We start from the raw sequence: 27966 nt of genomic DNA, 5'->3' as shown, positions 1-27966 counted from the left end.
GGGGGTTATTTCCAGGTTTACAGGATTTTCTTTTAGATTCTTTCAATTTGTATACATCTCTTTAGCCCTTTTGAAAGGTGCCAGACTGATAGCTGTGGAGAATGAAAGCTAACCCACAGATTACATACAGCATGGAAAGTAGAGTGCAAGTTTCCACTTGCTGTCCTACAAGTGTGCCAAAACAGGCCAGTCTTGCCAATTCTTAAGACTTTATCATGAGTTTCTCAATATTTAGTGTTTTCCTTAAAGCGCCAGATCCTAGAATCAAGAGACTGTATGAGAATCTCATACAACTTTTTCTTTATTTAAAATAAAAGTTTATAGCCCTTATAGTTGCAGAAAAAACCTTGAAAACAAGATTGGGTTAACCACAAAGACTCAGAAAACAGATGATAAATATAAAGAAACCAACACACATAATTTGTTTAAAAAAAATCTCCTGATTTCTAAGCAATCTCATGATTTATGGTGGGCTGACTCATGATTTTTGAATGCCTGCAGTTGCAAATACTGCAATTCTATTTGAGAGCATACACAGATGCTCTTCCCACACACTACACATCGGGGGATCCAGCTTCTACCCCTGGTACCAGAGATCTGTGGATATGGCTCTTTTCCCACTCTGAATCCCAGATCTTAGGGTCTACCCTCTTCCCATGCAGCCCAAATGTGTAGTTCAGAATCCATGCCCATTCTGTGCACTGCCTCTCTGCTCTGATTGCTAGTGAGTGTGCCAGTTATGATGGTGGTTTCTGAAATTTGACAGTGATTTGTTTTAGTCCATTCTGTACCAGCTCCCCTCCAGGAGTTGTCCAAAAGTGTAAAGAGACAATATTGCAAATAGTTTTCTCCTCTCCCTTACAGCTTTCTGCTCCCCTTGATTCAAACCAGTCAAAAGGTACCTTATAATATTTTCCTTTTGCATGTTATAGCAGGGGCTGAGGATGGAGTTGTGACCAAGAATGGACCCCAAGGTGCAGTACTAGGGACTATGCCCCCACCTAGATTCTATCTGAGAAGCTCAGCCTTTAAAGCGCACAGTCCCCAATACACTACACTAGCTGCCAGGAGGAAGATTAGAAGACCCGCTAGGCTGTTTGCAAATTTTGTCAAAAGGGAAAGAGCCCTCCCAGAGCTTGAAAAAGGTGATAACGTGAGCCTCTGGCATTCCAGGAAATCCATCATGTGTGTCTTAGGGGGTGAAGAATGGGGCACTAGAACAGGCTGCTTATGGTCAGGGGTTCCCAATATAACAGCCCTACAGCCATCCCATTGAAGCTGTGAGCCTGTTCAGCTTCCTGTTTCTCCCAGTGGGGCCAGAAAGTGCAGTGGAGTAAAGATGCAAGTTCCTCATACTACAATGCCAACATGTATGCCTGCTTCCATTGTAAGTAGTAGCAGAAGTCCTGCCTGGGATGGGGATGGAAGGTGAGGGGAGCACTGCATAAATGAGGAGACAGAGAGAATTCTGGCCCATAGCCCCTGCTGCCCAGTCCCATCAGATCCTCACCCCAACCAGTGAGTTGAGCATTATATAAAGGACACTTTCTTTGTGTTTAGGTGGCTGAGAGGTAATAGAAGTAATTTTTTCTCTGAGTCAGTCTGAAATGAATGTTTAATCCCAGAGAGATCAAGTTTTGTGAAGACAAAAATTTGCGTTCATTGTAAAATGATGAGCTGATTTTAAGGAAAGACTCACTTCAGTAAAAACAAAGTAAAAAAAACGCACTCAATTTTTTTATTGCAATTGAGGTGAAATTCCTCATTAAAAATGGCAAAATGATACCACAGTGGGATTTCTTCATGGGGAGGATTCAGCCATGGTGTGGTGCTGGCAGAAACCAGTGCATTTCGGACTGGATTCATTTTACAAATACCACCTAAAATATCAATTTTTGTTATTGCTGTGATTATTCTCAAAAAAGGAATGGGCATTTCCACACAGCAAGACAGCAGCCACAAGTAAATTGTGATCTGCATAAATCCATATGTATTGTCTATGAAGTAGGTGGACTATATTGCAATATAAAAAATATTAGACACAAAATCATTGAAATGTCATACCTCAATTTACCATAATAAATAGAATAATTTGTTTTAAATCTAGACTGTGAAATGTGTAAGTAACAGTTTTCTCCTTTTAATAAATCACTTTACCATCCTAAGGGAGAATTTTCTTATTCCACATAATCCACATTTATCAATAGTGGTAACATTGTAAAAATAGAGCAGTTATACTTAGATGACAGAGCTAAATATTGTGACACTGATATGAAACAAACTGTATTGTTACTCAAGAATTATTTGCTTCATAAAAGCTACCTTTCCAGGTTGTGGAACCTAGCAGGGCCTTTTTGTCAACGAGCTACCATTTTCAGTTAAATTAAGTAATCTTATGCATATGTTGGATTTCATATTTCTGTATTTAGAGAGTGACTGCATATAGGTATACATTTTTATATATATTCCTGCACAAAAAAAAGTTTAGTTAAGATTGTGAAACTGCTTATTACATCAATGTAAACCACAAAAAGCAAGAAAATAAGCAGTTAAGACATTCAACAACCCATCTACACACTCATCTGTTTCCTTTCTCACACTCCGCTATCTCCCTTCTACCACCCTGCACCTATATATCTCCACCTTCAACACTAGGAACCAGCAGGCACTCTTGAACTCTGGCCATGTTTGTTATAGGCAGAGCTGGTAGCATCCTCTATTCTTCCGGTTGCCCAAGTTTACCGACTCATTTGTTGCAAAAGCTAGAAGTTGTATCGTGAATGAGGCAGGGAATTTCAGGAAGAGAAAAGATATATAATATACTCATAGTTAAGGCAGTTGAATGGAAAATTGGATTCATCCCTGCCTCTGCCACAAAGTTCCTGTGTGATGCTGGGCATGTCACTTGAGACAGGCTTTTCACCAACGGTTGCTGTGTTCTTCTTTTTCTGGGTGCCTGATTTGAGATCCTGGGGTCTGATTTGCAGAAATGTTGACCACCCACAGTTGCAACTGAAGTAAATGGGAGCTGTGCTTTGACTGTATAAAATGCTACATAATGCTAAGTACTCTGCAACCTAAAGTCCTAAATGTGTCAAATTGGGCACCCAAAATTAATAGATATTTTTGACCTTAATCTCTTTGTGCCTTGGTTCTCCATCTGCAAAATGGGGATAATACTATACTCTCACCTAACAGGATTGTTGTGAAAATAAATTCATTAATGTTTGTGAAGCATTTTGATACCATAGTGAGGAGCACCATAGAAAAGCCTAGGAGGAAATTAATAATTCTGTCTTCAGAGCAGGGTTTGAATAGTGTGCAGTAATCAGTCCTGGGGTCACACTCGATACAATGAGGATAAAACAAAATAGCAAATAGCTGCTTATTAAGTGAGCACCATTTATTCTTTGCACTGAATGAGGTAAAGGTCCTGAGGTTTTTGGTGGGAAGTTTCAGATAAAAGGATTCAGCTGTTTCTGAAAACGAGGTTGGGGGGTGAGGGGTGGAAATTCTTTCGACTAGCTTGTTGAGAAGCTGTAGTACCTTATGCTTTGGAGCAAGGGTTTGAAATCTGGCAGGAGTCAGTGCCTTTTGGCATACCTGTGAAAATCCCACCCATATTTGGCAGAATGATAAGGCCCCAAAAAACAGCAGTTTGCACATACTGCGTAGAGACTTGTTAAAGTCCAGCAGCTAAATTCTCTGAAGATTCTATCTGCACTGAGTGTGCTCCAGACCTCTACAGCTCCTGTCTGACAATTGGACTGTGCAAGCACCAGCCTTACAGAGCAGCTAAGCCTGCTCCATCCTGGCCTACGGGGACTGAGAAGGACTCTTCCTGCAATTGCTCCTGCTAGCAGCTGGAGGCTGAACACAGGCTCTCTCCTGTACTATCGGTGTTCTCCCTGTTGATGCCCCAGCAGCATAGAGGAGAAGGAAAGAGCCATACTGAAATGCAGAGTGGTGAGGAAGTGGTGATGGTGGGAGAATTGGGGAAGAGATGCAGGGACAGGGGTTAGGAGCAGGAGCTGAGAGAGGGGGACTTGGGCAGGAGCTGAGCATGATAAGATGGGTGGGGGAAAACCAGGAGCTGTGGAGAGGAGCAAGTAGGAGCAGAGGTGGGGGGAACGTGGACAGGAGCTAGAAAGTGAGGATAGGAGCAGGAGGTGGAAAACAGCCCTGAGAGGAAGAGGTCAGAGCTGGGGAGGTGAGTTATAGAAACATGAGTGGGCTGGGAGGAATGGGGCAGTAGAACTCCTAGAAAGCACTCCCCTTCAGACCCTGGAATTGAATCCAGGAGCCCTGAATCTCAGCATTCATTTGCCGTCTAGAAAATAGCTATGAAACCCACTGACAACATATGTGTCCATCTGCTTTAGTGGCAGGTAGCCATCTACTGCTACTCTGTACTGTGCGGCATATCTAGAGATCCCAGCCCTGCTGATGGCATGTGAGGGGCTCAGTATAGTTCCACCTGAGGCAACCTTTGATTATTCAGTTTTTTTAAAACCTTGGGGAAATTACATTTTAAAAAAAACTGTTAAAAGAATATTAAGGTTGCAATATCAACCTGAGGTGGGAAATGCCAGATTTAAAAGTTGCACAGGCAACCTTATAGGGATCCCTTGTGCATATGCATTATAATATAGTCTTCAATTACATGATCACTACTGTTTTTTCCACAGAACTCCTGACTTCTTTTTTCTTCACTCCCCCTATTGGTGTTGTCTGTAGGACCTCTGTTCAGTTGTGGAAGTTGGAATGTGTGTAAGAATGAGGCAAGGGATTGCAAGAAGAGGAAGGAGGATTCCATGGTTAAGGCAGTTGAATGCTGCCCTGGAGGACTGGATTCTACCCCTGTCTCTGCCACAGAATTCTGATATGAATTGGGGTAAGTCACATAAAGCAAAAATTTCACAAGTGGCCACTGTGTATTAGAGCTGGTCCAATTTTTTCTTCCAATGGAAATTTTCAAGTTTGAAGCTGAAAACCAAAGGATTTTTGGCAAAATATTTAGATGGAAAAAACAAAAATTTTCCCTGGGAAACAGATACTTTTTGCAAAAAGAATTGGTTAGACAAAAAACAATTCCCCATTGAGAAGCAGTTCAGATGGAAAAGTTTTGACCAGCTCTACTTGTGTATTCCTTGTTTTCTGGGTACCATTCTTGAGACCTCTCAGGTCTGATTTGCAGAAGTGCTGAGAACTCACAACTGCAACTGAGGTCAATAGGAGCAGTGCACCGAATATATAAAGTGCTACAAAATGCTCCGCACTCAGAAAAATCAGGCTGTCGGCTTCTCAGATTGGACACTTAAAATCAGTTGACACTTTTGACAGTTTTAGCTTTAACCACTGGGCCTCAGTTCACCAGGTGTAAAATGGGAATAATAATAATATCCCGTCACCTCGCAGGAATGTTGGGAAGATCAGTTCAATAATAATTATAAAGAACTAAGTTGCTAAGATCACAGCATCTTAGAGAAGCCCATAAGGACATTAATAATTCTGTATTTAGTGCAGGGTTTTGGTGCTATGCAGTAAATTATCATAGAACAGTACATCTGGAAGGGGTCGTGAAGTCAAGCCAAGCACCCTGCGCTGAGCCAGGACCAAGTCAATCTAGATCATCCCTGAAAGGTATTTGTCCAACCTGTTTTTAAAATTCTCCAATAATGGGGATTCCACAACCTCCCTTGGAAGCCTGTTCCACAGCTTAATTACCCTTATAGCTAGAAAGTCTTTTTTTTTTTTTTTTTTTTTCTGATATCTAGTCTTGCTGCAAATTAAGCTTGTAGCCCATTACTTCTCGTTCTGCCTTCAGTGGACATGGAGAACAATTGATCGCAGTCCTCCTTGTAACAGCCCTTAACTGATTTGAAGACAGTCCCCCTTGGTGGTTTTTTTTTTTTTTTTTTTTTTTTTTTCTGTTTTTTCTCAAGACAAAGCATGCTCAGGTTTTTTCACCTTTCCTCATAGGTCATGTTTTCATAGAATATCAGGGTTGGAAGGGACCTCAGGAGGTCATTTAGTCCCACCCCCTGTTCAAAGCAGGACCAATTCCCAACTAAATTATCTCAGCCAGGCCTTTGTCAAGCCGGGCCTTAAAAACCTCTAAGGAAGGAGATTTCACCACCTCCCTAGGTAACGCATTCCAGTGTTTCACCACCCTCCTAGTGAAAAAGTTTTTCCTAATATCCAACCTAAATCTCCCCCACTGCAACTTGAGACCATTACTCCTCATTCTGTCATCTGCTACCACTGAGAACAGTCTAGAGCCATCCTCTTTGGAACCCCCTTTCAGGTAGTTGAAAGCAGCTATCAAATCCCCCCTCATTCTTCTCTTCCGCATACTAAACAATCCCAGTTCCCTCAGCCTCTCCTCATAAGTCATGTGTTCCAGTCCCCTAATCATTTTTGTTGCCCTCCACTGGACGTTTTCCAATTTTTCCACATCCTTCTTGTAGTGTGGGGCCCAAAACTGGACACAGTACTCCAGATGAGGCCTCACCAATGTCGAATAGAGGGGAACAATCGAGTCCCTCGATCTGCTGGCAATGCCCCTACTTATACATCCCAGAATGCCATTGGCCTTCTTGGCAACAAGGGCACACTGCTGACTCATATCCAGCTTCTCGTCCACTGTAACCCCTAGGTCTTTTTCTGCAGAACTGCTGCCTAACCACTCAGTCCCTAATCTGTAGCTGTGCATGGGATTCTTCTGTCCTAAGTGTAGGACTCTGCACTTGTCCTTATTGAACCTCATCAGATTTCTTTTGGCCCAATCCTCTAATTTGTCTAGGGCCCTCTGTATTCTATCCCTACCCTCCAGCGTATCTACCTCTCCTCCCAGTTTAGTGTCATCTGCAAACTTGCTGAGGGTGCAATCCACACCATCCTCCAGATCACTGATGAAGATATTGAACAAAACCAGTCGGAGGACCAACCCTTGGGGCACTCCGCTTGATACCGGCTGCCAACTAGACATGGAGCCATTGATCACTACCCATTGAGTCTGACAATTTAGCCAACTTTCTATCCACCTTATAGTCCATTCATCCAGCCCATACTTCTTTAACTTGCTGGCAAGAATACTGTGGGAGACCGTGTCAAAAGCTTTGCTGAAGTCAAGGAACAACACGTCCACTGCTTTCCCCTCATCCACAGAGCCAGTTATCTCATCATGGAAGGCAATTAGATTAGTCAGGCATGACTTGCCCTTGGTGAATCCAAGCTGACTGTTCCTGATCTCTTTCCTCTCCTCTTAGTGCTTCAGAATTGATTCCTTGAGGACCTGCTCCATGATTTTTCCAGGGACTGAGGTGAGGCTGACTGGCCTGTAGTTCCCAGGATTCTCCTTCTCTTTTTTAAAGATGGACACTACATTAGCCTTTTTCCAGTTATCCGGGACTTCCCCCAATCGCCATGAGTTTTCAAAGATAATGGCCAATGGCTCTGCAATCACATCTGCCAACTCCTTTAGCACTCTCGGATGCAGCGCATCCGGACCCATGGACTTGTGCTCGTCCAGCTTTTCTAAATAGTCCCGAACCACTTCTTTCTCCCCAGAGGGCTGGTCACCTCCTCCCCATGCTGTGCTGCCCAGTGCAGTAGTCTGGGAGCTGACCTTGTTTGTGAAGACAGAGGCAAAAAAAAGCATTGAGTACGTTAGCTTTTTCCACATCCTCTGTCAGTAGGTTGCATCCCTCATTCAGTAAGGGGCCCACACTTTCCCTGACTTTCTTCTTGTTGCTAACATATCTGAAGAAACCCTTCTTGTTACTCTTAACATCTCTTGCTAGCTGCAACTCCAGGTGTGATTTGGCCTTCCTGATTTCACTCCTGCATGCCCAAGCAATATTTTTAGACCCTTTCCTGGTCATTTGTCCAATCTTCCACTTCTTGAAAGCCTCTTTTTTGTATTTAAGATCAGCAAGGATTTCACTGTGAAGTCAAGCTGGTCGTCTGCCATATTTACTATTCTTTCTACACCTCGGGATGGTTTGTCCCTGTCACCTCAATAAGGATTCTTTAAAATACAGCCAGCTCTCCTGGACTCCTTTCCCCCTCATGTTATTCTCCCAGGGGATCTTGCCCATCAGTTCCCTGAGAGAGTCAAAGTCTGCTTTTCTGAAGTCCAGGGTCTGTATTCTGCAGCTCTCCTTTCTTCCCTGTGTCAGGATCCTGAACTCAACCATCTCATGGTCACTGCCTCTCAGGTTCCCATCCACTTTTGCTTCCCCCTACTAATTCTTCCCAGTTTGTGAGCAGCAGGTCAAGAAGAGCTCTGCCCCTAGTTGGTTCCTCCAGCACTTGCACCAGGAAATTGTCCCCTACACTTTCCAAAAACTTGCTGGATTGTCTGTGCACCGCTGTATTGCTCTCCCAGCAGATATCAGGGTGATTGAAGTCTCCCATGAGAACCAGGACCTTCAATCTAGTAACTTCCATGAGTTGCCGGAAGAAAGCCTCGTCCGTGTCATCCCCCTGGTCCAGTGGTCTATAGCAGACTCCCACCACAGCATCACCCTTGGTGCTCACACTTCTAAACTTAATCCAGAGTCACTCAGGTTTTTCTGCAGTTTCATACCGGAGCTCTGAGCAGTCATACTGCTCCCTTACATACAATGCGACTCCCCCACCTTTTCTGCCCTGCCTGTCCTTCCTGAATAGTTTATATCCATCCATGACAGTACTCCAGTCATGTGAGTTATCCCACCAAGTCTCTGTTATTCCAATCACATCATAATTCCTTGACTGTGCCAGGACTTGTTTCCTAGGCTTCTTGCATTTTTGTAGAGGCACTTGAGATAACTCGCTGATCGTCCCTCTTTCTCAGTATGAGGCAGGAGCTCTCCCCTCTCATGCGCTCCAGCTCGTGCTTCCTCCTGGTATCCCACTTCCCCACTTACCTCAGGGCTTTGGTCTCCTTCCCCCGGTGAACCTAATTTTAAAGCCCTCCTCACTAGGTTAGCCAGCCTGCTTGCAAAGATGCTCTTCCCTCTCTTCGTTAGGTGGAGCCCCTCTCTGCCTAGTACTCCTTCTTGGAACACCATCCCATGGTCAAAGAATCCAAAGCCTTCTCTCCGACACCACCTGCGTAGCCATTCATTGACTTCCACGATTCGACGGTCTCTACCCCGGCCTTTTCCTTCCACGGGGAGGATGGACGAGAACACCACTTGCACCTCAAACTCCTTTATCCTTCTTCCCAGAGCCACGTAGTCTGCAGTGATCTGCTCAAGGTCATTCTTGGCAGTATGATTGGTGCCCACGTGGAGAAGCAGGAAGGGGTAGCGATCCTAGGGCTTGATGGGTCTCGGCAGCTTCTCCATCACAGTGCTAGTAGAGGCTAAATTTCACTGCCCTTACTAGAGTGATTTTTTTTTTTTAACTGAAAAGAGAGTGACACGTACACGATGCAAACTCCACTTCGTGAAATAACACTGTTAGTGTGAATGGCAGTCTGATAGAAGGGACAGACAATTTCTGATCTTCTGTAGTCCACTCCAGATCAGCCTGCTGCTAAACCAATCAGATTATATTTTTACTGCTTTCTTATCTCCTTTCTGTACCTGGGAGCTGACCGTGCCAACTCTCCAGTGCCTTCTTTGTGTCTCAGAATAACCTGTCACTCTGGTACTGCTCTAGGATCCCACCGCAGTACTCCTGTCACCACCTCTATAGCTCATGCCCCCCTCTATGCAAACTTATTTTCTGATGCTTCATTAGCACTTCAGTGACCAGGACTTTAAAAACAAACATCTTTTAAAATCCACGCAGGATATGCCTACCTGCTATGCTTAATGTCGGAATCCAGCATTATCATTTGAAATACCACAACAATTTCCTCTTTCATCTTTTGCTCAAAATTAGTTTTTATCACAAAGGTTTTCTACTGTAGCAAAGTTCAAACCCCTCCTCCCCACCCTCATCCCTCTCAGTGCATAGAATTCCTGATCTTTGGACCTGCTTTAAATTTATTCTGCACATTCATGAACATGATACAAACTTGTTGGTTTTTATAAAGGTTGCCCATGATGACATCTCCTGTTACTCTGTGCTGCTTTGGCCTTTTTATAACACTATCCCTTTTAGAGCTCCTGTGACCTTCTCTACTGCACTTTTTGGTCTCTCTATTTCTCCCTGCAACTAAATCATCCAATAATTGCAGTTGTAAAACTAAAATACCTTAAACACATTTTCTCCTGTTTTTCTGGGGGTTTATTTATCATGTATTTCAAAAACCAGAACTTTCAAAAAAATAAATATAAAGCAGAACACTTTGTAGATGATGCAAATGACATCTTTTTGTCAAAATCTTGTGATATCAGTCAAATCTATTAAGCACAACTTAGTAACACCCTGAATAAGACAGCATACATCTCACAGGTCTAAGGATATTACAAGCAAATTGCAATTACTATTATATGGGAAATGTTTGATGTGTGTTTGTATAGTGTCCTCTTTCTGTTTCTTGTATGGCATGGTGGCTTTCATTATAGTAAAAGCTAGATTTAAGGTTGCAATGTTATTTATACAACAGGATACGGTTCCAGAACACCTTTTTAAAAAAAAATAAAATAAAAATTCAAACGTGAGTTGGTGGGTCTGTTCATGACAGAAGAGCAATGAGGAGCAAAGTCTACCTTTTCTAGGTGAACTGTAAGTTAGAAATGTGAATCAAAATGTTTCATATAGTGTTTGTACGACAGCATGTGGAGAAGATATTCTCTCAATAATACCAGGAGAAGCAACGTCACCTTTGTCCGGCTTGTCCTCGTCTGTCCCTCCATGAACGCAAGTCAACACACAACACAATGTCCAGCCCAGTGGCTAAAGCACAGGATCGTGAATCAGGAGAGCCGAGTTCTATTATTGACTCTGTTTACTCACTGTTGTCCTGATCCTGTGCCCACTGAAGGCAAAGGCAAAAATCTCTTTGAATGCAATGGGATCAGGATCTGTGTGCAAATAACGTATACCTCTGTGAAATGGGTATAGTATCTACATAAAAGAGGGCTCTTGAGACTTAATTCATTAGCCTCTGTAAAATGCTTTGAGATCATCAGATGGAAGACACCATATAAGTGTCTATTATTATTATTAGAAGTAGTCATATTAAATCTGAACTGAAAGATATTTTATGTGGCTGCATCAGTAGTTGCTTAGAGACAGCCCAGCTCTTTGAAATCTTATGCTGTTGGCCAGGAATTTTGTACACATAATGAGAGGTACTTGACTGATGCCTCTTTTTGTCTAATAGAATAGTCTATCTGTATTATCAAAATTACTATTTGCACTATTGAAATGACATTAGAAATCACTGCTATCATGTCCCGCAAAATCTCATAATTTGCCCATTCCAGCAGCTGTTTGCTTGAAGGCATGAAAGAGGCAGGAGGGGAGGGGAATAGTGAGTAGGAAAGGAGAGAAAAGGCAAGAGGAGGATGGAGGAAAACAGGATGAGAGGAAAACCCGAAAGAAGAGATAGGAACTAGGAAGATGAGAGGTTTATTTTTTCTAATTAAAATAAAAGTTGGATTTCATGTATTTATGGGGTGGAAAGCAACATAGAAAAACAAGGCTATAATGCCATCTTGGGGTTTCTAGTGACATCTCAATCCATTCGAGCTCTGCTTTTGTGGTTTATGATGTCAACAGAAACCCCTCGGTGCCATTGAAGTTCACAGTTGTTTCTCATTGATTCTGTATTATTTCAATAGTAGAAAAATAACACCTTTATTTTCACAGTGAAAGTAACCCCCACTGTGACCAAAATGTACATATACTTCCTGAATATGATCTCTCTCTTTTTTTAACCAAACCTCTATGAAACATCACTTTGCATTAAAATCACACATTCTTCTTTAGATTCTACTATGCAAGAATGTCTGTCAGATGCCCTGTACAAATTTTTATTATTCCAGGAGTTGTAGACTATTCTGTCCAGATATCTCATTGTAGTTATTATTCTACACTCATTAATACAAAAAACCTGGCTGTTGATCCGTCTAGGTCTTGTAGGCATTTTGTTTTACAACACTTTATAGGCAGGATGATTAAACAGGAATAAAACCTATTCTCTGACTGACTTGACAGGATCAGAGAGAGAATAGAGCGTTTAAGTGCAGATGCACATGGAATACATTCAACTTCAAATGATGGGCCCAGCCTTGCAACCACTGTGCACCCCATTGGAGGTACAGAGTATGCTCAACACCTGCTGGAGTTGAGTGTGCCCATCACCTCCAGAAAGCACATAGCACTTTTGCAGGACTGGGTCCTAAACAGTGAGGGCAGGGAGAAAACAATGACATTGTACTATACTGTGCATAAGCATGATTCATAACTACTCCATGTGTCAAAGGTGTGGTGTAAATTCAGCGCTAATGATAGCGGGGTAAAACATCATCCATTACCTTGAGAAAATTGAAATATTATACCAAGTAAAATGTTTATATATACACACACACTTAGAAACTAATTAAGCAGTTTGATAATTAACCATATATTTTCAGCAAACTTAGAGTTTAGTCTTTAAATAGTAAGATACATCAAGGTATTTTATAAAGGGATATATATATAATAGTAACTGAGGTATAATATTTTTCTGATTAGGGTAAAGCATTTTGTGGCTCTTACAATTTAGCCTTACTTGGAATTAGGGTTAATTCAATGTATGTCCCCATTAACTTGATGACCTATCATTTGCCTTCACTTAGCCTTGATACTTATAACCTGAAACTTCTTGCACTGAATGGGAGTTTTGGATGTGCAAACACTGCAGAATCTCACCATGAACTCTTATCAAAACCACTGGAAGCTGTGGGTCGGTATTTCGCACCCTTGAGCCCTAGGTACATGTTCATTTTGCCTCAGTCACATGATAACTGGGAAAAAACAAATGTGCTTGCAGAATTTAAAGCCATTCTGCATTTTTGTTTTCTATTTTTTAGTTGTTACTCGAACTTACCAATCAAAACTTCACTGAAACTGTCAAGAGTTAGACTAGGATACACTTGACCTGGAGTAAAGTATCAAGAGTTTTTAAACATTTAACTTATAGTGTATATTAGTATGAAACTAAGTTGAGCAGAACCCATTAATGTCACAGTGATCGGTTACCAATGGAAATAAATAATTCATGATGAAGGGAATTAGTCTAATTAGCAGGCAGTTTGAGTCCTTTGATAAAACCCAGCTCTAATTCCGTGAAGGGCAGGAAGTGCTGTCATCAGTCAGCCCTGAAAAGATTAGCATCTATTATGAATGAGGTTAGACACCCTAGTGAAGTCATGTGTGTCCTAGAGACAAACTTAATATGTTCCAGGATGGGACACAGTTTGTCTCACAACACATCATGATTCCTACTGGGCTATTGTATGTAATAGCAAGCAAAGATCAGTGCTCTTTCCTATCATTCTCTCCCTGTCCATCATTCTGACAACTGTGCAAATACATTTTCCATGCAAAGCAGGGAATGTGCCCTGAATACTTGTAAAATTGCACAAAATGTCAAAAAAAAAAAAAGTGTCATCTTTTTCAGCAACTAAAAACCAATCAACCAACCGGAATATCAGTGAGGAACTTGTGGATTTTAAAGTACTGCTGGCAACTGTATGTGAAGTGTAATATGTTTTGTTTGTGTATTCAAATGCCATTTGAACAACTGTTGTTTGTGAATCTATCTGTGCATACACATGACACTGAAGTTTTGAGATCAGCTGCAATACTATGAGCTTGTAGAATTATACAGGTAACTAGCAGTAAGGGCTTAGAAAACGGGTTGTCTCAAATACAAAAAATAAAGCCTACTGGAAAGAGAGTGATGTATTTTTAGAGCAAGCGACGGCTTAGACCTTAGAGGGTTTAGTTTAGAAATTTTAACTGAACTGGCTCATCCAAGAAGGCTGGCTGGGAGCTGTGCAAGCCTCATTCTTTTTGTAGCCTACATGCTGACGCAACATCAGCTGTGTTTCCATTTTTACTTTTGAGCCTTTTGAAATTATATGTTTCCGTTTTGCAATTTGATGCACTAATGAAGAAACTCTACATTTGTTCGTTATTGTATTGCCTGTTTTTATTGTAGGAAATTAATTGCTCCTTTTATTTATGTTATTAGGGTGGGGGAGAAAACAATTTTGCAGTGTTTTATTATTTGCTGTAATAATCAACATACTACTAATGCAATGGAAGCCTTAGAAGTGGGATATATTATTTTCAGATGCCTGAACAGCACTTAATATGCTGACACTTGTGACTGAGGAGTGCTGGTATTCAAAAGTGCATTGAAAAAGGCAACAATAAGTTCCTAATAATATCCCTGATGATCTTAAGTTGATTTATAATATAGAAATGAAGTGGAAAAGAATAAGCGTAGTCAACACAAGAAGTGATTTTCATAGAAACAGAACAATATAGTGCTCCAGAATTGTAACTCAGCTGTCCAAATACTAAGTAACAATGGAGCACTGATATCACAGAAAGTGCCAGATTCAAGTGCTGCAGTAGTTTCAAGTAGATGCCTAAATTAGATTTTTGAAAAATAATGAACTTTTCCTCAGTGTTTATTACTGGGAGTTGTGCATTAAAAGAAGGACGGAATTAAGGTAAAGTGTACCTTGATTTGTGCCCAAAGCAGCCCCTACTATAAGTCAGGGCAGAATATAGCTAATAGATTTAAAATACTTACACATGTTTATGGTTTGACTGTACCTTCTTTTATTCAGAGTGCCTCAGCACCTCTCTTGGAAGTGATACAATTCACCAGCAAAGAAGCAAGCCAACTAGTAGGTGGGATTGAGCCATTAATCCCATTAGAACATGTTTCTTATTACATATGTACACACTAAACTGCCACATTTATTAGTTAGGTATACAGCTTTGTTGCTGTGCATGGTGCTTATAGAGAAGGAAGAAAATAAATTCCCGGCTCTGAAGACCTTGCAGTCTTACGGTATGTTTACACTGTAAAAAAAAAAAAAAAAGGTGTGTTCTTAACTTGGGTTAAAACAGTAGTGAAGACACACAGCAACTCTGTTTTTATTTCGAGTGAGCAGCTAGAGTTCAACCCCAAGTTCCCATCGTGGCTTTATGGCTCCATCGTCCTTAACCCTTGTGAACTGCTCCAGACCCCAAGAGTACAACAATGTGGTACTGCAGCGAAAGACACAACATCTACATTCATCTCTAAATTTGTATAATTTATTCTGAACCTTGCTCATCTTATGGAGGAAGGTATAAGTGTCTTGGGTGAGTCAGTTCTTATTAACTATTAATCATTCAGTACTATTTGTCTGTTCTTGCTGTGTTATCCATGGGGCTGCTTGTCGTGCATCTCCGGGTGAGTGACATCTTTCACAGACAGGAGACTGATTAGATCTTCTTTTGAACAACAAAGCAAATCCTAAAACTGTCTCGAGCAAATATATGACACATTCCTGAAATAGCCACCCCCATTCATGTATTTGAGTCATTATATTTACATATGCTATTAATCATATTTTTGCAGAATAACAGTGTTGACTAGTGTCCCAGCTAGAACGGGACAGGTATCAGGTGGATTGAGCATCTCAGTGAACTGAGCATTTTGTTGGACCCCAAATAAAATATTTCATTAGGATTTTGAGAATGTTATTAAACAGCTTTTAATTTTTTTTTATTAAAATTGAAGGAGCAGAAGGGTCCCAGAGCTCCGGCTCAAGCCTGAACCTGAACATCCACAATGCAATTAAACAGCAACACAGCCTGTGCCCCGCGAGCCTGAGTCAGCTGGCATGAGTCAGCCACGGGTGTCTAATTGCAGTGTAGACAGTGTTGGACTTTGTTGTTTCTTTTACTTCAAGCTCTCTAGTTTCTATTCCCTTTCTCACTCCGAATATCTCTTTGATATGGCTGTGAAGTCCCTCTTCCCAAGTGCCATTCCTATATCTATCATCAGTTCTGATGCAGCTTCCTTGTTTTATCTAGTTCAGATGCCACGGTAGCCAGAGGCTTTCCCTGAAAATGTATTAAAGATTAGAATTGAGCATACACTGAGATACTATTATTATTTGTTATTTTTATATTGCTTCGAAATGGGCATAGGGGCTTAATGGATTCACATATGTAGGAAAGGCCTACCTTGAGGAATTAGTGATCCAATTTTAGAAGGGGTGACAGAGTCGTGGGGAAGGGTAGGACAAGGGTTAAAATAATATGTATATATGTATATATTATTATGTATGTATATATTGAGGCTTATGTATATATTGAGGTTCTGTAGCAAATCGTTAAGTTTTTAGTTGTACTTCTTGTAGGTAATACAGCAGAAATAAATTAAGGGACTGAAGTAAGTGAGCTGGTGAACTCTGGTATAGAAGGGTGTTCCAAGCCTAGGAGCAGTGTTGTAAAGGACATGCAGACAGGCGTGAGACCGACAAGAAGAAAAGGCTGTCATCAGTGGAGGAGGGGAGAGGCATTCAGTAGGAGATGAAGTCAGAGAGGTGTGCTGGGGAAGAAGTTTGAACTTGATATGCGGGGCAGTGAGGCGGCAGTGGAGGGATTCAAAGGTGCAAACTCATGGTTGTAAATCAGTGTCTAGTAGTAATAGTTTCAGCAGTAGGAGGTGAAGAGCACCAACAGCTGCCATAGTTCTAACCAGTGGTCAGTATCTGCAGGAGGGCCAATATCTGGAGGTGTCTGTATGCTGCCCTGCCTGCTAGTGGGAAAGCATCTCATCACTGGGTTTGCATGTGAAACACCGATCAGCCCTCTGCTCATGTGTCTGAATCCTGAGGAAGTAGTGTGTTCCTCACAGGAGTATTTCTCATCAGCTGAGCACAATGAGAAGCACTGAATAAATGGGTCAAGTGGGTGTGGGGACAGGAAGAGCCAGTGCACCCTCCACCATACACTAGGATGAGACACAACACACTTACTTCACCATCTACAACACATCTGTGTTGGAGTGTAAGGAGTTATCTGGGCTATCAGAACTGGGAGTGAGTCTGGAGAAAGGATGTGACAGCGCTAAATTAGATGCCAGTGAAGGGCTCTGAAAGCAACCTAGTCTGAGAGGAGCTGGACTTGAAAAAGTGATACTTGGTAACTTTGTCCCCAGCGCTGTTCTAACATGTTTGAGGGAGCCACTGTTGAAAACAGGCCTCACCAGAGTCCTGCTTCGTATCCACTGCCAGTCCATCATCTTCTGAATGGGAGTCATGTGCGTTCCTCACATGGCATCAGGCACAGACAAACCCTTTTTGTGGTGAGCGGTCTCAATCATAAGAAGGCTCCCTTGAAACTTCAGACCCAAATTCTGCCCTCAGCTGCATGAGCAGCATTCCCAGTCAATGGGAAACCTCTGCACACAAGGGCAGAACAACGCCCACAGAGACTTTTTATGAACTGTAGCTAATCTCTACTCTGATACGCAACACAGGTGGCAGTGTCTTGACCCAGCTGTGGTGTTTGTCTCCAACTGAGTAATTATAGTTACAACATGACCCGCTCTTGTAATGTAATCTGTCTGAATGCAAATTGTATTTTACCAATGCATCAAAAATTTGAAGCGAAGAAGCCTCCTCCTCTTAGCAGTGGACCGTACCTTCTGTTCCATAATTAACCTAGATTCCTTCTCCTGGACAGATTCTTTCAGCAATGCCATCTTTTGAGTAGTACACCTTTGGACCAGTGCCTTGCTCTGATGTATTGCAATGATAGACTGGGGTGTTTGTGTAATGCATCATCACTGCCAGCTGTTGCTGGACTCCAAGGATTGAGAGACTAAGCCAGCTGATTTTCTGATGTATTCATGTAATGCATCACCTAGTATGGTACCCAATGATGTATTACTCCAGAATGACACCAGTCAGAAAAGAAAGGGTCTAGGTGCAGTTTCTGTATAATGAGGCAGCCAAGTACTACACAGGTGTGCAAACTCCTGGCACAAGGTGCTAGTAATAGATCAGGTTCAGAGGGTATCGCATGAACAGTTTTACTAAGGAGGTATGGATAGTTGTATTGTCATTAGTCATCTGACTTTAGGGTGACCAGATGTCCTGATTTTATAGGGACAGTCCCGATATTTGGGGCTTTTTCTTATATAGACTCCTATTACCCCCCATCCCCTGTCCCGATTTTTCACATTTGCTGTCTGGTCACCCTATCTGACCTTAATGTCTGTTTCTTTGTGATGCTCCATCTCTGCAAAATCAGACATCCCTCAAAGCACTTTTATTTTCTCCTTCATCTAGGGTAAACTCTGCAAAATGCAAACAGTCCAGAGTAAAAAGTGCTGCCACTGGGGAATTCAAGGAGGCAGATTGCGCCGCGTCATGGCCTGTTGTTACATCTCTTCACTGGGTGCAACATACCCCCTCTGGTGTACTGGGCCTGTTCTGCAAACCTCCCCTGTCCCTTTGGATTGTGCTCCTGGAGTCTCAGAATAGGAGCAGTCCCTGCGCTACTTGAGAAAAGCACTACAGGTGTGGTTGACCCGTGTGCCGGCTGCCCAGGTGGGGAAGAAGGATGCTTATACCATCTCATTCCCTGCCCGCACACAAAAGCCAACCACAAACAGGCCCTTAATTGTTAGCATCATCTTGAAAAAGAGAGATTAAATCAACTAGTGATGTTAAACGTTGCTTGCAAAACATCACCTTGATTAGAGCCTAAAATAGGGGATTTCGTTTGTATATTACAAAGTATTATTTTCTATGTATTTGCATTTCAGCCACTTCATTGCTTTTGCACACACTAGTGTTAATGAAATACATGTCAAGTAGGAGCAGAATGAAAAACATCATAACTATGCAGCTCCTAAGTTCCAGAAAGCTCTTATCAAACTCTACCAGAATCTACTTGGGAAGAAGAGAAAAGAGTTGGTTCAAAACATGGAAAGACTGGAAAACGGTTTACAAAAGCTCCAGGCGACAGCTTTACAGGTAGCTCTTTCAAATATTTGTGTTATTTATTAGCTATCAAAACAGAGCTATTATTATTATAAATGGCATTATACAGTTGGTGAGCAAACAGCAGCGGCAAGCAAATAGGTCCTTGCCCTGAAAATCTTACAGTCGACCCACAGTTTAATAGCATTGGAAACAAAACTGGAACATTTTAAACAGCAACAAACATGCTATGCATTTGTGGACTTGGTTTTAAAACTCATAAGCAACAGAGTCTGAGCGACAAATCCATAGTAGCATTTCGAGGTGCGTGCATTTAGAAGTTCAAGTAGTTAGACATCTAAATGCTGTGATTTGTGCTGTGATTTGTGCTGAATAGTACTGTATTCTCCAAGAGACTAAGCATCTTCATGTCCGACTTTTGCATTGCAGGAGACATTTAGCACTTTGTAAGGATGAGTCCCTTGGAATTGCATCTGCAGCTTTGTTCCTGAGGTTGGTTGTGGATGCAAAAGTACAGGTGCAAACTTTCTCAAACAACCCCCCAAATGTTTGTCCATTATAAAATCCTAAGAACTTGCTGGACTTCATTTTTTAGGCAACCTAATTCACACACACACACACACCCCGCCCAATATTATATGGTAGCCAGTTTGCAATCAATCTTTTAATTTAACAGAAACATTTAGCTCAGTCCTTTCTTGTTTTAACCTTTTTACTGATCCTTTAAACATTCTGATAAGAGAATATAGGTCAAAAGATCACATTTCAGGAGTTATGCTTACAAGGAACAGCTGAAGAGTGTCATTTGTACTTTCCCTCTGTGATACCTTTGTGTTGCAGCTCAATAATGGCCATTAATATCTCCTTGAATGAGGCTTCACAGAAATGGTAGTTGTGACCATGCAATCAGATCATTTAGGGACTAACAAATGTTGCCCTATGCCAGCAGTTGACTGACACGCAGCATTTTGCATAAAAGTCAACTTATCTGCTAATATTAGACACTGTACTTTGTCACTTTTTCATTTAATTTTGGCACACAGAGTACATCTCAGTTCTACTCTGTGTGTGAATCAAAAAACGCCTACATAGATCTCTTTATAAAGTTGGATGATAAGCTATATATAAAATTAAAATACAAATAACTGTGTAAGATTATTGCTTTAGCAATGGTAGTAATACTACATTATTTTAGTAGGCAATAAATTTGTTCCATATGAAGATAATAAATTCATTGGGTTTACGGTGTGTCATAAGAAAACTGGATTACCATTAAGTATGGGTCTCATTCTGCTGTCCATTCGCAAGAAAATCTCACATTGTTTTCACTGTGTTAACTGAATGTCGGTGAGAGTTTGCCAACACGTGGACTGCAGGATTGGATCCTATATTATTAGTATGATCCTGCTATTATTACTGTTTTTTAAAAAAATATATTTTAAGTGGGAGATTTTCAGAAGCACAAAGTGCAGATAAGCACCCAACTGACATTAACTTTCAATGGGAGTTAGAGTTTGTGTCTTTGAAAATCTCTTATGGACATAAAAAAATAATGTTTTATAAAGTAACAGGCAAAAATAAGCCGGGAGGGAAGGCCAGTGGTGAGTTCCTTTTGAAAGTTTAAAGAGGAGATTTCCAGTGTAAAACATTTTGGACCCTGACCGTTCCTGGTCTCTTCTTGGAATACCAAAGTTCGCATGGCTCCAGAGCTTGGCCCAGAATCCCTCTGGTGGTGCAAATAGTGCATTGGTTCAGAGCTCCTTCCTTCACCATTGCTGTCCTAGCTTTTAAAGACGATTTTGAGGCAGCAACAAGTAAAGTCTGTGTCCCCCTTAATCTCCTCCTCAGACTGGAAGTCTGGAGGGCATCCATAGTAGGGGAGATAGGGTTTGAACAGGAGACTCCTAGCTCTCAGGCAAGTGTTCTAACCACTGAGCTCTGGGATATATTGATGTGGGTCTCCCTCTATCTCTCCTGTTGTTGTTGTTCCACTGTGAGGAAATAATGAAAGAATCATTGGAGCTGGGGCACTGGACCTGGGGTCTCCCACCTTCCAGATGGGTTCCATGACCACCAGGCTACCCAGTCATTTTCTCTTCATCACCCAGTGAGTCTTTAAGTATTTATCCAAAGTGGAACAGCTTCAACAGGGGAGACTGAGGGCACCCCACATCAGAATATCCCATTGTTCAGTGGCTAGAGCCCTCACCTGGGATGTGGGACACTAGGTCCAATTCCCCCCCTCCGCCTGAGGGGAAGAAAAGATTTGAACAGGCATCTCCCACATCTCAGAAGAGTGCTGTAACTCCTGGACTAAAGTTAAAAGGTGGGCACTGCCAACACCACCAGCTTGACGCTGAATGCTTCTGAGCACGCCTACCCTCTCAGGTCCCATGGGCGAGATAGGTGCTCCTCTGCCTATCCTCCCCGGCTCATAGGTCGCTCTGGGGCTTCAGTGGATGCCTGGATGCCTAGAGTGAGGCATGCAGCGCACATGCCCAGAGGCAGAAACTTTTAGAGCAAAAAATTTAGATGCTTATAGGGTTACATGGCAGCCAAGTGTGGGTTTGTGGATGTCAGTGGAGCCTAAAAATGAGACTGAGGCACCTAAGTACTATTGTGGATGTAGGTCTAAATATTTAGCTACACATGAACAAAAGTAAACTGAGCCAAAAACATTTAATCATGAGATAGAATTAAACTTTACACTTCTATGTTCTCTCTAGTTTTGGTGTAGGTATAGTTCTCTTATTTTTATCTATCTTATTTTTCTGGGCTTTTATGCCATGCCTATCACCATGGTTTCTTGTTCTTCCTCCTTTTTTTCATTCGAGAGCAGTTTTTTTCAAAACCAGGGCAGCAGTATTGTAAAGTTCTCTGGCCATTTTGAAAATCGTTGCGAACATTTCATTGTTAGGAAAATATCTGACACAAGATGAACATTAATATGCAAATCAACAGACTGTAAAATTCATTTTGGTACCTCCGGGGCAGTATTTTTATAAATACAGAAACATAATTATGCATCCTCTAGAGGTCTAAAAATAATTATACAAATTTACAATGAAGCCCAAAGCAGTCTCTCCTTTTAGCTGTCTGTTTTTAATATAATTTAAATCTTGTTAAAACTTAATTACCAGTTTTCTCTTGTGATAATTTGGTGGAAGATCTGAAGTCTAAACTTGCTGTTCAAGCAATAGAACTTCATCTGAGAAGCAACGAAACTGAGGTGCTCGTTGTCAAAATCGGATAATAGAAATAGCGAAGAAAAAGTCACAGTGGATGATGAGGAGCAGAGGGTATATATGCGTCTAATAAAAACAAGACTGAGCTGATCTGTCATATAAGCACATGTAAAATATCAGGGAAAATATACACACACGCTTGTGCATATGTATATAGAGCTTGATTAATTCCAGCTGGCAAAGTCCAGGCTGTGGGCCGCAATAGTGGAAGGTCCAAATTGAGGGAGAGCAGGGGATCCCAGTGGTTCAAGGCACCCTCAAAGCCTTCACTGCCAAGGAGCCAAGAGCCAGCCAGTGCAGCTCCAAAAGCCGGTCGCAATAACTGGGAGATGGCATTGGGCAGCACACTTAAAGGATGTGCTGACTCAGTGTAGCACCTCTGCTGGTGGGATTCCTTCAGAGCCCTGGCCATGTTTTAAAGCTGCCTTCCCCGAGGAGAACATCTACTGCCTCTCTCAATGGTGAGCCATGCTGGGCAGTTGCTGCCATCTGATGCATCTGGGTGCAATTGCTACCCACCTCTTTATGGTGGGGTGGGGGGAATCAATCTCACAGACTTGTTTGTAACATGAGTGTCCCATGTGAAAAGTCCCTGCTAACAAATCCTAATCCAGTCTCAGACTGGCAAAACACGTTTACCTTGTTATGTCACTAGGACTAATTCTTTAGCTAAGAGATTTTAGCTGTGACAATCACAGACTGGCGTTTTATACGTCCATCAGAAAGATTCTAGCAAGATCTTTTGCCCCTACAGCACTGTCTTTATAGCAACAGTTAAACCATGAAACAGGATTGATTCCCTGAGGCTTTCCTATTTGTCCTGTCTTGCCTAGGGTAGCTGGAGACTCTGGGAAGCATCCCATCTCCTTCTCATGTGCCCTCACTGATGTGGTTTCCAAGAGCATGAAGAAAGTTGCCTCGGGTCAGGCCTGTCATCGTTCCCATCTGCATGTGGCATTTACCAGCTAATGCTTAGGAACAAGTAGTAGTTGTTCTACTCCGGTTCTTTGAACTTTAACTCATTTACGATTGCCTTTGCAGCCAAGCGAAAGCAACTTTTTATTGATTTATTTCAGCGTTTGTAGTATGACTGTATCCACAAGGAAGCATGCACGTCCAAAAAGTGAACAATTGGCACTGGGCACAAATTCAAGTGACTTGCCATGGTATCTGGGGACCAGTTCTGATTAATGCTATCAAATCATTTGTCTTCCTTTTGATTGATATGCCAGACACTTGTTAGGATTGTTGATGCTGGTGACAGCCGTCATCACTGCCCCTTTCTATTCTTTCATATTGTGTATCCAGAGGGTGTTGATGGAAGCTGTGAAATGTTAGGGAATTCAGTATTTTACTTATTTCATATACCTGCCTCATTCCATTACCTAAAAGCTGTTTGTTTGCAATACAGATTTATAGACTTAGAGTGGACCATCATGAGCATCTAGTCTGGTCTCATATTTGCATATGATTCATCATATTTGTTTCTGGCGCGTATGCACCCCATCTCTGGCTTAAGTGCTATCCTGGAAAATTTTTGAATGCCAGCATAATGCTGTTTTTTAATTAAGCAAATCATTTATACAACTTGTGTCTTTCATACAGATATAGTATCATTGAGACTGTGGAGAGATAAATATGCCAAATACAATAAACCTAGTTATTTGCTAAAACCTAGACACTGAAATTAAGGGATAAATTCTGCCCTCGTTTGCACCTGTGCATACCAAGTCATAGGATTTCCTGGGCTGAAATTAACCATAAATATGTCTGTTTCCAGTCATAGTTTACCCTGCAGCAACATCACAGTGTGGTGTGGAACTGGTTGTGGGATGTTTTCCAGGTTGCTGAGATTCAAGCAAAAGTGACAAAGCAGCAGCAAGATTCTGGAGATGACCTTGCCAAAGCTGGACCTGCTCTTACTGCCACAAATGCTGCCTTAACCACTCTAAACAGGGTAACAATTCTGCTTCGCTTCTCTTATCTGGTGTGAATAGACTCTTTTCTCTTCCTTTGCAGTTTCGGAGCTGTCATTGGTACAATTCATAGTTGTAACCTTCCTGTGTTGTTTTAGTTCAATGTGACTGAGCTGAGAACTTTCCCTAACTCCCCTGCTCTTGTAACCAAAGTGACTGTTGCTGTTCGAGTCCTTTTGTCTCCCAGTGGCAAAATTCCAAAGGATCAAAGCTGGAAGAGTGCAGAGATGTACATGAATAAGGTAACAATGTGTTAGAATGTTTCAGAAGTATTATGTATGGGAGCAATCCAAGTAAATAAGTCTTTATTGCTGTGTGCTGGCTTATTTGTGATATTTGCAACAAATGCCAAAGATCACAGAAAAGGCAGGAGTTTGTCAAATGAATTCAGAAAATGTTTCAGCATAAATACAGACATCTTTACTGTTTTATTTCTTAAAAATTATAGGACATATTTGACAATTTCCCAAGATGATACTTGTTAAATGTAAACTCCAAGATGTAAATTGAAAGTCCAGATTCTACAGTGGCGAGTACTGTAGAAAAGTCTTGCTATAAAAGAATCTAAAAAAAAAATTCAGTCAAATATGTACTTTTAATGTAGTGCTGTGACAGCTCTAGCTAAGGCTGTCATTATCAGACTGGTTCAGACTGAACTACTTCAAGCATCTGCACCCTTGAAACTTAAGAATATTTTAACCTTGCCGGCTGTCAAATACTGTCAACAAATAAAGCCAGAAGGGGAGGTGCTGGGGTTATCTACCCCACATTGTGCTCTATGTTTTCAACTTGATTTGGATGTCTGTAATTCCATCAGTAATGCACAGGTGTCAAGAGGAAAATAACCCCCATTCACTGTGTTCGGGGCTAGGAAGGTACTAACTCTCATCATTTTGCTGAGCAGGACTGGTGAGAGCATTGCTGACACCCCAAAGAGAGAGGTAAAGGGAGGATAGTGGCATGCCCATTCACCGTGTCTCATTTCCTTTATTCCAGATTGCCTTCTCCAGCTTCCACTATCACAATCCTGTCAATTTGTCTGCGAGTCTAGTGAACTAAGATACAGTGACTGCAAAACAGTTGCTGTTGGTGAAGGATTAATTTCATACTGTATGAGAAAGGCAGCCACTGATATTGCGTAAGAGGAACGCTTATCATGCTGATGAATTTCATATAGTTAGTAGCATCAAGCAGCAAAGGTTTGGTCTCAGCATTGCATCCTAAAGCTTTATGGCCTAGTCAAGCAGCACAGCGCTAACGTACAAGTTTTGTCTCCTGGGACAGTATGAATGGACTGACTACTGCTTATGGGCCCAATCCTCAGTCAGCCTTCAGGAGTTCTGATTAAATAGAGGCTGTAGGATAAGGCCCAACATCTTTAAAACTGCTTGTTATAAACACCCATATGTATAGCAGTTATCCCAGTGGTGCTTTGTTTACAGAACTTTCGGAGGAAGGGGGATTTTTCATTGATGATCATATTTTCAAATAGGTGTACTAAGTTTGATATACATTAGAGAAATAATTCTGTTTGCAACTCACACTCATAAAAAGTATGGGACAAATACTTCTGAAAGTGCAGAAGGCACAAAGGTGTACAGGCAACAGGGAAACACCTTATGGATGCTAGGAAATTTCTTATCTAATTTTCATAAACACTGTGGGAGCACCATTCCTACCAATGGGGTAAGCTTTAGTATATGCTGAGAGTAGGGCTAGATGACACAGTGGATGCTTATGAATGGATGAAGAAAGTGTGATTGTGAAGGAAGTTGTGATAGTCCCCTGTAGCAGACTAGCATAGTGCATAAAGATTGTGTACCAGCTTCCATTCTGTATCCTATTTTCTGGTTGTGTATACCTTTTCCATACTAATTCTGTGAAGCTGACATTTTCCATTCTTGATCCAAAGGTTAATGTTTCTGAAAAGTCTGAGCAAAATCAGAGGTTTTGGAGATAGGGGTATATGCAAGTGTGTGTGAGAGAAAATACTCTTCCCTTTGTGCTGTAATCAGAAATGTTGTGGATAGTTAGAAAGTAGACATATCAGACTTGGCTTGGGTTAATCTTATGGATATCTAAGCTACTAAACAATCATGGAAAAAAAAATCATTTGGTAGTTCTGAGGTGAAGAATGGTGACGTTGGGAAGTTTCATACATGCCAAATGAAATTTTGCTGTTTGTTTTTTATTCAACTCAAAAGCTAAAGTAGCTTACAGCACTGGTGACACTGAATCACTTAGGTATGAGTCTGTCTGAAATTTGGGAGTGGGAGAGCTCCAGCTCAGGTTTCAGCCTCCTTTAATGTCGCCAACCATGTCCTCCAAAAATATTACCCAAATCCTCCAGTACAAATGAACTAAGGGAAAACGGCTGGTAGTTATACAAAGTTACACTGTGCTGGAATGAAAAGGTAAAATTGTTAGCCAATTTAGTCATAGAATTGCTGAAAGCCCAGACTATAGGTGGACTTTTCAGGTGCTTATCTTATAATCATCCCTCAATAGCTGCTAAATAGGTTTCTCTTTCAGAAGCATGCCTTAGAGTCCAGTGCTGCACAACGTTCTCAGTGGGAGTGGAGGGCATTCAGCCCCATGCAGATTAAAGCCCTAAGTAAGAAGACCATGTCATTAGACTACTGTATATTCAGAGTTTGAGTCTAGCCAGAATTATTAATTAACCTTTCTGCATCCAGCTCTATCACTTTGGTTATTCATCTGACTACTAGGAAGTATCAGTTTGTTTTGCTACAAAGTTGTTTATCAACTGAGAGAATAAACTGAGTCATGTTGTTATATAATACTGAGTTAATGATTGACCAATAGGCTGTTTAGATTAAGCATTTATAAATTACATTTTTGCAAAGTAATGAACTTTAAATATTTAGTTACCTTGGTTTCTTATTATTCATTATAAAACAATAACAAACTTCAGTGAATAAAAGGAAAATAAATTATTTTAAGTTTCAAGTAGGGTTCATGTTAGTGAATCAGTCATTACCTGGATTAAATATTGATCTTCTCTAGAGATTAAATATATTCCAGTATTCTGGAACAGCTAGAAAACCTCCATGATCATACACATTTAAAGCTGTGATTATGAAACACATCATTGAGAGACACTGTATTTGCATAGCTTGAATGTAGAATGAAAGCTTTGTGTTATTTTTCTTTGAGGCTGTTGTTAGCAAATTGCTAGATTACCCAAAAGACTTGTTGAGATCAAAGAACAGACCTGCACAAAAAGGTCATGGCTAATACCCAAGATACTTAGTAATGTGAGTTTAAAAAAGCAGCACTACTCATCTGCAAATAGTAATAGGAGCCAGGGGAAAACGCTATCCTACAGTCCTCCTGAATACTAACCTCCCATTGACTTCAATGGGAATTCCTCATGTGGAGTGACAGCAGGATTGGACACTATGAGCCATGTGTTGCCAGCCAGACTCATTTAAACTCCCATTAATTTCAGAGGGAGGTTTCTTATTTTAATTTTTTTTCATAAAGATTTTTCCCCATAAACATGCAAAAATATAGAGCCAGGAAAACCATACAAAACAATCCATTTGGACTCTGTGTGGGATTTTTGTTTTTATTAACTTATCTGTTGTTTCTCACTAGTTAGATGTCTCAAGTTAAATTTGCCATGTACAACATATGTGGATCATGATAGATCTGTCTGATAACGTGGGAAAGGAAGAGGAAGTTTGTTTGGGGTCAATCTGGATAGTCAGGTCTTGATTAACCTCAGTGAAAAGAATATTTAGAAAGAAGAACAGGTTTCCACAAATAAGAAATCTTTATCTAAGTTAACATTCAAAATGATTAACAAAAATAGATTCGAGC

The 27966-nt window shown here is 41.2% G+C and overlaps 1 pseudogene; it reads left to right on the top strand.

Annotated features, from left to right (window-relative positions):
* LOC140895942 (dynein axonemal heavy chain 11-like) overlaps positions 1-27966 on the top strand; it is a 175709-nt pseudogene that overhangs the window by 93056 nt on the left and 54687 nt on the right.

Source organism: Lepidochelys kempii, chromosome 11 (genome assembly GCF_965140285.1).
Source record: "Lepidochelys kempii isolate rLepKem1 chromosome 11, rLepKem1.hap1, whole genome shotgun sequence".
Classification (NCBI taxonomy): domain Eukaryota; kingdom Metazoa; phylum Chordata; order Testudines; family Cheloniidae; genus Lepidochelys; species Lepidochelys kempii.
The sequence above is the reverse complement of the archived record's forward strand: the minus strand, read 5'-3'. Positions and strand labels throughout refer to the sequence as shown.